A 14,205-nucleotide genomic window follows, 5' to 3' on the forward strand; every position below is an offset into this window, starting at 1 on the left:
ATAATTTAACCTCTTCAGCAATGACATGCTACTGGCTTAATCTCAGATCAACAAGGGCATGTACACTAAATGAAAGACCGCTCAAAAGTTAGCATAGGTAAAAACCCTGTAACACTTGTATTTGTACATTAGCAGCTAATGCTAAGCGAGTTCACGAACAGTGCATCATGCTAGATCAATTAAGTGACAGTGCTCGTAACAATTATGAGAAAGCTAAACTATAACAAACACATAATGACAAGGTAGGCTACAAAGTCAAACTCACGTATACATGGACGCACACAACTTCAACAAAGTGCAACGTTCAAATATGTGAAAATATGCCCGAAGTTAACTGCCACTCCATCTAAATATGCTGTGAAGCGATATCAAAACATTGCACTGTGAGAAGTGGAGTCACATGACCAACGCAATTACCAAATATGGTCATTTACCGAAACATGGTCTGTCTGGGCAATTTAACAAATAATTACTATGGCCAGGTACTGACAGGTACTGAGCAACGACATGGTACAAGCATTCGATTTAGACAGCGTCTTTCCTCAGTAGAAGGAAAACATTCCGTAATGTTTTAGCTAGACCTCAGTGGCGCTGGACCTCAGCTAATATGAACGTGTTCACCGTTCAAATTCATTATTTGTCATGAAGTTGCGTTCAGTTCATCGTTCTCATAAAAATGAACGTGTTCAATGAACGCGTTCTTTTGAACGCGTTCATGCACAACACTGTCTGTAGGCAAGCATAAGTGACTTGAACTTAATGCGAGCAGCTACCGGCAGCCAGTGGAGCTCAATGACTAGCGGGGTGACGTGTGCCCTCTTCGGTTGGTTGAACACCAGACGTGCCGCCGCATTCTGGATCATCATTATGGTCTCCCTCAGAAATTCTTATATTGTTATTTTCTGTGTAAAGGAAAGACTCGTACAAATGCAGACCCACATGGCAAGGCCTCCACTCAAACTCGCTGGAATAACACCTACCAGATGCTTCAAAGGATTTATAACCTGAGGGAGCCAGTAGGTGCAGCTGTGGCATCATTGCTTACTGATATACCCCCTCTGACACCAGGGGAGTATATGGTTGTTGGAGAGTGCTTGAGTATCCTATCACCCTTCAACGATGCCACAGTGGAGCTGAGTGAGGAGAAGCGGGTGTCCGCTTCAAAGGTAATTCCACTGTTGAAAATGTTAAACCATGCTTGGTTGAGGAAATGCCCACCAAAACTACTATGATTGCCCAGCAGCTGGCAGACAGTTTGTTAAGACAATTAAGAGACAAACTGCATCAACTACAGTCAATGAGCATAATGACACTGCCAACGCTGCTGGACCCACACTTCAAGACACTCAGCCAGACCAAAGCAAATGAAGCAGTGAAGAGGCTCACCAGCAGGGGCGGCTTGTCCATAAGGGCGATTGGGGGCGACGCACTGCCTAGGGGAAAAGGGAAAAAAAAAAAAATCTCCTGATGTATAAACGCAATATCCTTGTAAGTCGTGTAAATGACATGTAAATTTAAATGTAATAATTTTTTTTCTGTCGGATTCTACCACTAGACCGTCTGATCTGCCTCTGTATGTCATTGTCGTGGACGTAAAAGTCTATACAATCGTCATACAGCTTCGACGGAGGCATATTCTGTCAAGATGGCTGCCCTGTTCAGTGTGTCGCTACACGATGGTAGTCCTTTGGGGGATAGTAGTCCCTCACATTGCGCATGCTCAGACACAAACGGTTTATGGCATAAGGCTCAACATAATCGCGCATGCTCAGACAACAAAACGGTTTACAGCATAAGGCTCAACATCAACATCGACATATCTGGCTTGTCTTAACGCATAATGTAGGTTTATTTAACGTAATATTTAATAATGTTGTAAATGGTTTAAACGTCAACATATGGGGCTTGTCTTAACGCATAATGTGGGTATGTTATATTTGTAATGTTATATTTAATTATGTTGTAAACGGCTAACAGCATAAGGCTCTACGTCAACATATGAAACGAAACTGGGGAGAGACTTTTTGATCCTCCACCTCATCTGTTTTGTCCACTGTGACAACATCTACTTTGTTTTTAAATAAATGGTCATGTTTTTAAAAAACTGGCTTTCGTCGCTTTTCTCCATGATTGAAAACGGATCTGTCGTTGTGACGCATGCGCGGCTTCACTGTCGACAGAAGTCGACAGTGTCGCAAAATGACGCATGCGCAATGTGAGGGACTACTATCCCCCAAAGGACTACCATCGTGTAGCGACACAGTGCAATAACTCGATTCGCTCTTTGACAGAAACTCCTTTTTAGTCGGCGTACTAATGAAGATAAATTGACAACAAAACAATTAGGACTTCCTAGACCAAATGTATCCATTCAACAGGTTTCTACAAAGAGAGGGAAATCCTACATCCAAGAATTGGAACGAAAGAAAATCGCGGTCGTGGCTAACGCGGTCTGTATTTCATATACCACTGTCACTTTTCATAGGTTTCACAGTGTGTTTCACATTTCGCTTGCACTAACACTGAATCATTTTTTTATGTGATGACTTATTTTGCTTTCGTAAGCCAATACTTTCAAGATCAGTCAATAAATATTGTTGGTTTTGACTTATGTTACCCCTTCTTTATGATGTTACTGGACATATCATGTGTCCTGTTAAACTATGTTACATCATACAACATTTGGGCAGCACGGTGGCTCAGTGGTTAGCACTGTCGCCTCACAGCAAGAAGGCTCGGGTTCGAATCCTGGTCGTTCCAGGTCGTTCCAGGCCCTTTCTGTGTGGAGTTTGCATGTTCTCCCCGTGCCTGTGTGGGTTTACTCTGGATACTCCGGTTTCCCCCACCATCATAAAGACATGCATTGCATCGTATGAATATGAATGAATGTTGGTGGTGGTCAGAGGGGCCGTTGGCGCTGATTGGCAGCCACGCTTCTGTCAGTCTGCCCCAGGGCAGCTGTGGCTACTGAGGTAGCTTACCACCACCGGTATGACTGTGTATGAATGACTGAGCGACTTTGGGTATATAGAGAAGCGCTATATAAGATTGAATTGATTGATTTGACACACGTGGATAATGAAAAAGTGGGATAATTTAATGTGGAGCCACATCATGTTTGCTTATGAAGGCTCCTGGATGCAACTTTCTTCCATAGCTTTCCACCTGTAACTTGCTACTCTAGCTATGTAGCAAGAGGGGACATATTACTGTTGTGTGCTGCCAATAGTGGACAAAAAGGTATTGCTGTATGAGTTAATCAGCTAACTTAATGTACCTACTGAATGGGTCGCCTTAATCATTATCAAAAAAATTGCCCCCCCTGAGAATTTTTTCAGGAGCCGCCACTGCTCACCAGTGAGTGTGCCTACATTATAAATAAACACACACCACCACAGCCAGCAGTAACAGCCAGTCAAGCTGAGGGACCTTCAACCTCCTCAGGTATGTTCTTCATGCTTTATAATGTGTTGATAATGATTTATTACATAAAATAACAAATTGTGTTAATTTTTCTTAGGTAAACTGTGGCGTCATTTAGACGCAAGTGTGAGTCAGAACCGAATAACACACAACACCACAGCAGATGCCATGGTGGAGGTCCAGCGCTACTTGACTGAGCCAAACATCTTATTATTTTCGAAGGCGGTCGAAATTGTATCTAAAAAAACTACTTTGCCAGATTTTTGCTCTAAAAGTATATTTCTGTTTCACTGTTTAGGATATTACTAAAAACATACAGTTGCATGATAACATGACACAACATGAAAGCTGTTGGGACTACTCATTTCGTTGCTTACAATATAGCATGCCATGTGAAGAGTTCTTTACCATCTTAAACCTTTTAGGCTAACAGGCACCCATCATCTGCCCTACTCACAGTAAGAGGCAGTCAGATGGCTGACAAAAACACTTATGACCATTTTCTGAAAGAGTGAGTCTTTGGTTGCCCTACGTCTAGTACTGCAATGAGAGGCATGGGACCGAAGCATGCAAAGCTAGCCATGGTATGAGGCTCTAAGCACTGAAAGCCCAAAGCATTATAGCCCTCTCGAGGCCTGCACACATTTAGTATGGTAATTTATTGGACTTTGGGACGGGTTTCACTTTCAGCGGTGGAATCAGATTGCTCTACTTATCGTCAATGTGAATCTGTTTATAGACATGTCAGCTCCTCAGTTCCAGCGCACATTTAATAGTCGGCAATAATGATGTGAAGACAATCCGAGGCTTCGCAATACCACTGAATTAGCCAGCAGACTCCTAAAACACATTATAAAGCTAAAAGGTACTTTCGTAGGCGATATGCTTCAACAATTGTCGATATCAGGAGGCTTCTAATGGATGTCATTTGCCATTAGTGTGTCAATCCTTACCCATAAATCTGTGGGGAAACACCAATAAAAGACCAGAGAAGCCCGATGGTCATATTGACGAGCCGTTTTATGTCCTGCTGTATGTTTGTTTTGCCTGTCTTTAGATAACATAATGTACAGTAACAAAAGCTGTTAATGATCACATAGGGTTTTGCACTATGTTCTGGGTTAGGCTCCAGTCAGGAAGCGTTTCACTGCTGGACAGAAGTGTAAGATTGGGCTCTATTAGCACCAACTGAATTGGGAAGACGTTGCAAGAAGCTTTGTCAAAAATAAAATGTTCATGAATAAAATAACAAAGTTGATCAAAAAGTGCTTCAGAAATCTATGAAGTCAGTTGTTTATGTATTGATCTTGGTTATGTAATTGCTCTGCTCTGAAGAGTGTATTGAAATCCCAAGCAGTAATTATCTGTTAACCACCACCCCCCCCCCCCCCCCACACACACACACACACACACACACACACACACTCCACTGCTGTGATACTTGATGACTAGCCACAAGCCTAATTATGTCAGATCTGGTTTATATTATGGGTTGCTGCATGTAACATGCAAGTGTTGAGTGGGGCATTGGTAGGCCTATCCATCCAGAGTGCACTGTGGCCCTGTGGGGGTAAGGCATTAACACTTATTGCACTGCACTTCAGTGCACTAGAGCTCTGTGCTGTTTGTTCTCTCTGCAGGACATTTCTACTTGTTTATCTGCATGTTTTTCATGGTGTGAATTACATTAATGACTTTTCTCATGCCGTGTGCCTAGAGGGTTGTTTGTTGGCCAATTTCATTCTGTATCTAAAAATATTTACGACTTTTTAATAGGTTAGTGTGAAAGGATGCCTCCTATTTCATCAAGACTTTGACATCCACAGTGTTCAAATTGTAATGTTCTGCAAGAGGTTTCCTCTTTTCATGCCTGTTTGCCAACAAATAAGCCAAAAGTGATAGCCCACATGTGAGTGAAAGAATGATCCCATACCATTTGTTTCATTTCATCATTCAGCTGTGGTCCTAATCCAGCAAGGCTTAAAATGTGTGTTGTGCAAATACTGGCAAAAATTCAAAGATTTGGAAAAGCCCAATTGAAGGCAATTCTCTTTAAAGTGCATGCAACTACACGCAACAGGGAAATATGACTTAACCACAACACAGGCTGGATCAGTAAGAGAATCCCCAGCTGGGGAAGGTGTTAGACAAGAGGAAAGCCATCTGAGAGCGCACACTGCCAATGCATAGAAGATGAAAGCAAGGGGCGGATATTTTGCCATTAAAGAGTGGAGACCAAAGTGGATGGGATTTTCACTTGATGCATGGGGCCTCAAAGTAGAGAGTGGGTAACTTTAAAAACCCCATCTGATTCACCCACTCTCCTAATGATGTCCAGCTGTTGCCTTCATTTACGAACGCAGAGGAAAATCTCTAGCTAGTTGATGGGGGATGGTGCGGGTGCCCGTGTCGTGTCACAGTGGAGTCTGACTCCCTGCTGGGTTAATGGCCCATCCAATCGTGGTCTGTGCTCCTAATAGTGCCCCAGGTGAACACATGGTTTTGTGCACAGTGTATGTGGGCAGAGGGATGTTTACACGCCCCTGAGTATGTGCCACCAAATGTTTGTGTGACCGTAAGTGTGGTCAGCCGTAATATTTCATACTGAGAACTGTGATTTATAGCTTCAGCCAATGACGCTTGCAATTAGCATATGATGTTGAGCTTTATACCAGTATAATTGATTCTGTGTTGCCATACTTATCTATTACGCACACATAGGTTTTAATTAGGCCTACATGTTCCATTTATCATCTAAATGGGACGCAATACCATCTGTGGAACGTTTTCTATGACATGTATGTAAAGGGAAGCTTTTGGATGGTGATGGCAACACAACCTCCTCATGGCATACACTTCAGTTCATGTATTGTATACCGTAAATTAGTTGGCTTTGTGATCACTAGGGTATTCAGACACAGAAGCATTATAAAGAACCACATCAGCTGTCTCTGAATCATTTTAATGCATTTACATACAGAGAACATGCACAGCAATCAACTCATTTCTGGATGATCATGCTCATATTTCATTAACAATGGCTAATCATGGTACGGTGGTATCATATTATGAAATCCATCTTCACCTATTTCTTGTGTGCCAAACTTCCCCAGTGTTTTTCCCCCCTCCTAGCACACATAGGGAGTCATGATCTGTAAGCGTACTTATGCTAATTGATGTGGCTGAACCCAAATCCTTTTCTGTCCAGCAGTTGATGGCTACTGATGGCTCCTGCTTCTTATGTCTGGTGCCCAGAATATCAAAAACACAGTTTCCACTTTTTTCTATTATTTCTCTATCATGCTGATGCAGTCTGACACAATGTTTTAAAATTGTAATTACGCATCAGATGATTGTAATTATAGTGAGCACAGGGGGAGCCTCGCAGTTGTGGAAATAAGTGTGGACGTGCAGAGATTCAGTACAACTGTGCCATGAGAACAAAACAGGATACTGCTCTTGCATAATAATGACCATTACTGAAATGGGTATTTCTTAAAATGTTTAGTTTAGAATTAAAATCGAGCAGTCGATAATAAGAAATAACTTACCAACATACACCATCACAACAGAATTATACGTGAAAGAGTATGAGTTACAGTACATATATTTGCTATGTGGACTAAAAATATCAATTTTTATTGGTTAATATATATTATATAATTCAATTAAAATGCATCAGGCACTCCACTGGGCAAATGAAAAATACTGGCACATCACTTTTGGTTCCTCAGCTGGGCTGGGAAATCTGGAAGATCTTGGCTCGTTTCTTCTCTCCCATACATCACACAGGAGGCACATGGCAGCACATCACTCCCCATTTCACTACTGCCAAGATGTGCCTTCATGTCTGGGCTGACATCAGTGAACTTCGTCCAGATTGCCTGAAATCAGCGTCCTCCAAATACAAAAAAACATGAATATGTACATACATAAATAAGTTTAGGATTTCTAGAGTGTGATAAACTTCTTTGTTAATGGTAAAATACTGCCAGCAGTTACATGCATGCATGTTACATATGCTTTAAATGTAGTCCTCATTTTACAGTCCATTTGTCACCCTTTCAGTCCATAAGCGCATTGAGAAACATGGTATCTTGTTGAGCAAAGTGAACCTCACCATATGGTGCCTGTCAACGAACAGCGTTTGAAATGTATATTTTTCTAGGTAGAAGACTTCATGCACACACACACACAGACACACACACGTACACACACACACACACACACACACACAAGCAGCCCCAGGGTCGCAAAAGCCTGGCTGAAATACCTGTGCTGCAAGAAGACTGGAGCCCCCAGATCCTTAAACACTTCCTTTGAAATAGCAATGGCACTCTGCTCTATTTGATGATAACACTGGTAGGGCCTCAGGACTGCTGATTCTTCAACACCAAGAAAAGAGGAGACCCACTGATCTGTATGTTGCAAATGTGGGGGATGTAATCCCTCGCCCCTCACATGAGCAGATTGCAGAGGCTTTGCACCAAAGACGCTTTGCAGTAAAAGCTGAATTACTTCCATTTATCATGTGCTTGTGCAGGTGGAGGAGATGACCTCCTGTTAGTTGATATGACAGAGATGTAAAGCTCTAGAGCCCATGGTCAGAGGACTGGAGATGGATGATTCTCGGGATCTGGTTAAAATGTGAGAAAGACCAGAAGAGGCAGTTGGAGAACTGAAAGAATCAATTCAGGATGTGCACACACACACACACACACACACACACACACACACACACACACACACACACACACACACACACACACACACATATATATAAAACACTTGCAACACTCAGTGTGTTTACATGATGGTATAATTCGAATCTTTGCTTAGTCGGACTATGCTATCTTTCGGGGCAAGTGCTATTATCCCAATATACATGGCAGTGAATAAATCGAATCATTGGTCGAAAGCATGTCATATCCGATACGATAGGTGGCGCTGTTTTCATTACAACTAGTGGTGATACAGCCATTTCCGCTTGACCTCTTCACCACTACCAACAACAACAGTTGATTGAGCATGAATCGCGTCTGTTCATCGGTCCAGAAATGCGTGTTGCCTCTTGGGTTGTCCATCGCGTTGTTTGTTTGTTTCTGCTGGGCCAACGTGTTTATAAGTTACATTATTCAAAGGTGAAAGATAAAAGGCGAGAGAAACGCATGCACATTCACACACACACGCGCGCAAATAATGGGTTACAGCCAAAACGCATTGCCCTTCTGCCAGTTGCATCAAATTGTTTAAGTACTTCTTCGCTGTCGATTTCCAAATCTGTGTGAATATTCATAAGAGCAAGTCCAGTCAGTCTTTTGTCAGTCATCGTACTTCGTAAGATATGTCTTAAGACGCCCCATTGTACTGAATGACCGCTCAGCAGACGCTGTGGAAACGGGCAAATGTGCCGAACTTTCCAGGGCTTGATAAAGCTCACTGCATTTGGGCTGTAGCTCATTTAGCTGTTTCCAGCTCTATATCTGCATCGTCAACGCTGGGCATTAGTTGTCCGTACTCCGATTTTATAGTTTCCCCATTGTAATAAATATGCATTCATGATATTTTTCTATGACCGAGTTTGACAGGTATTGGTCAGGTAATAGTCGAGTGACAGCTGATTTCACAAGCATTAACTTTAAACCAGAATATTATAACGTGCCGGCATAGTCGCCCCGTAATGCCGTGCAGCGGGCGCATACTGTTATACTTTATGTGATGCACTAGCGCTCAACGACGTTCCCTAGGCTATATGTTCCTTACCGTTCTAATTACATGTCGTTGTTCTGTGTTGGGACAGAGATTATACAGGTGGGTGACGGTAGCACAGTCTGTTCGTGGGCAGAAAGCCCGTGCCATTGTGACAGTGTGTTGTGTTTTAGTGTTTAATAAAAAGCCATAACAAATATACCACGCTTCCGTGATTTGTTACAATATAATGGTCTTGCTTCTATAATGTATAAACACGTAGGTTACAGGGTGGGTGTGGCAGAGAGAGAGAGGGAGAGCGATGATGCACACGGATATATCAGATTTAGCGACCGGAGCAAAGTTATGTTGCTGTAACGTTGAACTCTTTGCAATCAATAAATACAGTACTTAATAGGCTAATTGATACAATATCTCCTCGTTTGAGTGTGGTTGTTTGAGTGCAATGGGAGTGTATGATCGTTATTGTCTATAAAGCAGTGTTTCTCAAACTTTTTCAGACCAAGGACCACTTAGCCAATAAAAAAAATTTTGCGGACCATTTAACTAAATATCCCCGGAACAACATGCCTCCTACCCAAGACCTGGCGCCAGACAATTGTTAGCGCACACATGATTTTCGCGGGCTCTCCTTTTGTACGTACCAGTAGGCTAGTTATAGATATGACAATGCGCAAGGCAAAGCATCTGGAACCCTGCTCCATGCGTGACTTGGTTATGTTACAAACTATAGTTCGCTCACAGCCTCATACTCCCATCACACACTCAGACAGACATCACAAAACACAACGATGCGCATACTGACCGCAGTATTTCACTACCAACAGTAGGCTAGCCCACTGGCATTAATACAGCCATCCTAGTAGTCAACTTTTCATAATTAAAAGCTGTCATTATCCAACGTCACACAACACAGAATATAGCCTAGTTATCATCTTGCTGTCTCAGCGGGAGAAAAACAGTGTTTTGAATGCAACTCCGCGGCGAGATAATGCCCTATGAGGCTGAACCACTTTCTCCTTGTCTATGTTAGAGGCTTTCTCATTTAATTTTCTTTTCATAGTTCCTGTCTTAAGCCACCAATCCATGACCTTGTTAATAGATTAGGCAACTCTTTATTAGATTAGGCTACTACTGGCTGTGTTCTCTTCGTTCTGAGTTGTATGTTAGAAATGTCGCAATAATTTACTTGTGGCCGTCGCGGACCACACTTCATCATATTTGATAGAATGAACAACAAATTAGTTGTGAATACTATCACCGAGTTTGAAAGGTATTTGGTCAGGTAACAGCCCTTTGACAGCTGATTTGCTTTCTGATTTGACAGTACTGCTGTGTGTTTTAAGCAAATAAAATGTGGACTGTTTACAAGCGGGCACCTGCTATCGTTGATTATACAGTAAATACGTTGTGAAATGAAACAAAAACACATCACAGTTAAAGATGTATTAGTATTGATTGATTCACATCGATATGAATGGATGACATGACTAACAAGTGGTGGGAAATTAATATGAAAGTATTTGTTCGGTGAATTAGCGCGCTCTGTCCAAACAGTCGCAGTCAACGTTTTTGTCAACACTGGCACCACATAAGTATCGTAATTTGAACGTCCTTATACGTTTTTAAGGAGGGGTTGTAAAGGTACTCATATCTTCGGACCTCTTCTGTTATGTTTGTTCATAGTCAACAAGAATAAGCTTGTGAGACAGTCTGCAGGATATTCATAAATAAACGTGTCATTAGTATGAACAGTTGAGACAACGTATCGTCTCTTTCGTCTTCCGGGTCACGACCTGGCAGGGAGGGAGGGAGGAGGGCGGCGGGATCTCAAGCATGCGCAAAGACGCAAAGTCCAGTTCCTTATCCAATTCACCGTTACATGCCGCAATAGTCGAACTATCAACTGGATCGGATCGAGTTATCCAGGGGTGTTAGTCCGACTATGTGCGGTCCGACTACGATCCGACTAAGGTGCTTACATGAAACGGATAATGCGATTTCAGTCCGACTAAGGCAGTTATTCGAATCCATGTAACCATGGTCAATGACACAGAGCACAGCATGAGAGGGTGTGTCCTGCCTCCTCTACCTGGACTCTGAACAGAGTAACATCCCAGGTGATGACCAGTAAACGCCTTTAACAGACAACAGTTGATTCCAGGTGGTGACCAGTAGACGCCTTTAACAGACAACAGTTGATTCCAGGTGGTGTTCTCTCGCAATGCTACATTTCTCCCCAGGAGCAGTAATACCGGGAAGATTTTAATTAGATTTCTCATTCACGTTAGGCTTAAATGGGGAAACAACCTGAACCCAATGTCCTTTGCCATACTTTGATATGAGCCAAGAGAAATACATGGCTTAAGCACTGGACTAATTTCATTTATTTGTATATGCCAAAGGTAATGGTGGATTGCTTGGGACTTAATGTGCCATCGAGCCTCATGTATACAGGTAATTGGACAAGTCACCTGATTGGTTCAATCAACAGAGAAATTGGCTGATATGCTGTTAAGTAAATGCATTTGACCTTGTTGCCCTCCTCACTAAGTAATTTATGGTGCTAACATGATAACGACATTGGACTGGCTGAAATAGCAATTATTGATTTAATCTTGCAATACCCTCTTCACCATTATGGTAATGAACAACTCCCCTCCACTCTTGCAGTCAGATCAAGTGTTGCTGGGAGAGTACATTTGTATGTCGGTTGTGGCTACAGAATCCTTGCTCACCCTCAAGGAACCAGTCATATCTGCCAAAAGTAGGTAAGGGGGTAAGAAATGCCGAATCATATTTGACCAGCGAGGCTTAAGCTGTGGCTGGCACTCTGAACACAGAGCATACTGTCATACTGTGGCACTCTGAACACAGAGCATACTGTCATACTGTGGCACTCTGAAAACAGAGCATACTGTCATACTGTGGCACTCTGAAAACAGAGCATACTGTCATACTGTGGCACTCTGAACACAGAGCATACTGTCATACTGTGGCGGTATCAGGTCAAGTTTAAGTTGGGCATACTGTCTATTACTAGCTCCGCACTGGCAAGACTTCAAGACTTCATCCAGGATTTGGGATTTTGCAGTGCATTTACTTTCAATGGCAGATGCAGATTCTGTGGATCTTGGCCCGATTTGCCCCATTGGAGGTCCTGATTTTAATGCCTGATGAGGCTTTACATCAGAATGTCTCACCGCATAGCCCTGCCCTATTGGCAGCTGGCTTTGCACAGTATATAATTTGTCAATTTCCCTGGTCCAGACAGTGAATACTACAGCACCCCTGCTTTTGTCAATACAGTCCTTCCAGGATTGAATTCAGCAATGGCATGATGGCATGGCAAAGCTTTGAGGGCTCATGCTTAATCAGGACTACAAGAGTGAGTAGGTCACTTTCTAGCCCTTCTTATGTCCAGCACCACACATAAAGGGATGACAACATGAACACTTTTTCCAATGAAACCCCAGCACCAGCTGACAACCACCTACCTGTAGGCCAAGTGTCTTCATCATATGCAGGGACGGGAGAGGAGGAAAGCATATTGTTTGTTTTGGTTGGTTCAGAGTTTATTAATGTGGCATATCTGTATGATGCTAAAGCAAAATAAAGGTGTCACATCACACTATGCTCGTCATTATTAGGAGTTTCTTCATTTCTAACCTAGATCAGACAGTGTCTGTGAATTTGTATCCAGTTTAGTTAGCTGTGGTATTTCCCTGCAACATACCGTAGGTTGTATTTTCTCTCTCAAGGGGCATGCATTCAATTTCCAAAAGAACACCTGGCAAAGAAAAAAAGATATCGACAGCCATTCATGTAAGGTCATTTATTAATAGTAAGAAGGTAAGTCCTAATCAGATATACAGCAGGGGAGTAGTAAACAACATTACGAGGTCTGTGATACTGACATTGATGAGAGGCTTCCATATTGTCTGTACTTTTGGTTACCTGAACAAATATATAATCGATAGCCTACTGAAGTCACTAAATTTGAAAGCAACACTCTCAACTTATAACACATTTAGGAGCTGCCCTTGCTGTCCAAACTAGCATCATCAAATCATTGTTGACAGAGCTGCAAAATACTTACAATGTTCTTGTTCCAATGCTTAAAACATGACTAAACCAAACCAGTGGCGGCTCCTGAAAAAATTCTCAGGGGGGGCAATTTTTTTTATAATGATTAAGGCGACTCATTCAGTAGGTACATTAAGTTAGCTGATTAACTCATACAGCACTACCTTTTTGTCCACTATTGGCATGCACACAACAGTAATATGTCCCCTCTTGCTACATAGCTAGAGTAGCAAGTTACAGGTGGAAAGCTATGGAAGAAAGTTGCATCCAGGAGCCTTCAAAAGCAAACATGATGTGGCTCCACATTAAATTATCCCACTTTTTCATTATCCACGTGTCTCAAATGTTGTATGATGTAACATAGCCTAACAGGACACATGATATGTCCAGTAACATCATAAAGAAGAGGTAACATAAGTCAAAACCAACAATATTTATTGACTGATCTTGAAAGCATTGGCTTACAAAAGCAAAATAAGTCATCACATAAAAAATGATTCAGTGTTAGTGCAAGAAGCGAACTGTGAAACACACTTTAAAACCTATGAAAAGTGACAGTGGTATATGAAATACAGACCGCATTAGCCACTTCACGACCGCGATTTTCTTTCGTTCCAATTCTTGGATGTAGGATTTCCCTCCCTTTGTAGAAACCTGTTGAATGGATACATTTGGTCTAGGAAGTCCTAATTGTTTTGTTGTCAATTTATCTTCATTAGTACGCCGACTAAAAAGGAGTTTCTGTCAAAGAGCAAATCGAGTTCTTGCACTGGACAGGGCAGCCATCTTGACAGAATATTCCTCCGTCGAAGCTGAATGACGTTCGTATAGGCTTTTACGTCCACTACTTATGACAAGACATGGAGGGGCGAGCCCTCCCGGAAGCCATAGAGAATGCATTGACAGCTCTGTTTTGTGAAAAAAATGGATTTAACATGGGAGTCAATGGGAGAGGTCTGGGGCGATTTTCATTTCGCCCGAAATCGC

General features: G+C 42.2%; 1 long non-coding RNA gene across 1 annotated transcript; it reads right to left on the reverse strand.

Moving 5' to 3' along the window:
* Positions 1–6,624: 6,624 nt before the first annotated feature.
* LOC116222843 lies at positions 6,625–13,325 on the reverse strand. Its single transcript, XR_004164804.1, has 3 exons — positions 12,869–13,325; positions 12,630–12,644; positions 6,625–7,321 (listed from the first exon to the last, which is right to left on the reverse strand). It is a non-coding gene; the product is annotated as an uncharacterized LOC116222843 (long non-coding RNA).
* Between the last annotated feature and the right edge of the window lie 880 nt (positions 13,326–14,205).

The sequence above is a fragment of the Clupea harengus genome, chromosome 12, assembly GCF_900700415.2.
Source record: "Clupea harengus chromosome 12, Ch_v2.0.2, whole genome shotgun sequence".
In the NCBI taxonomy this organism is placed as follows: Eukaryota; Metazoa; Chordata; class Actinopteri; order Clupeiformes; family Clupeidae; genus Clupea; species Clupea harengus.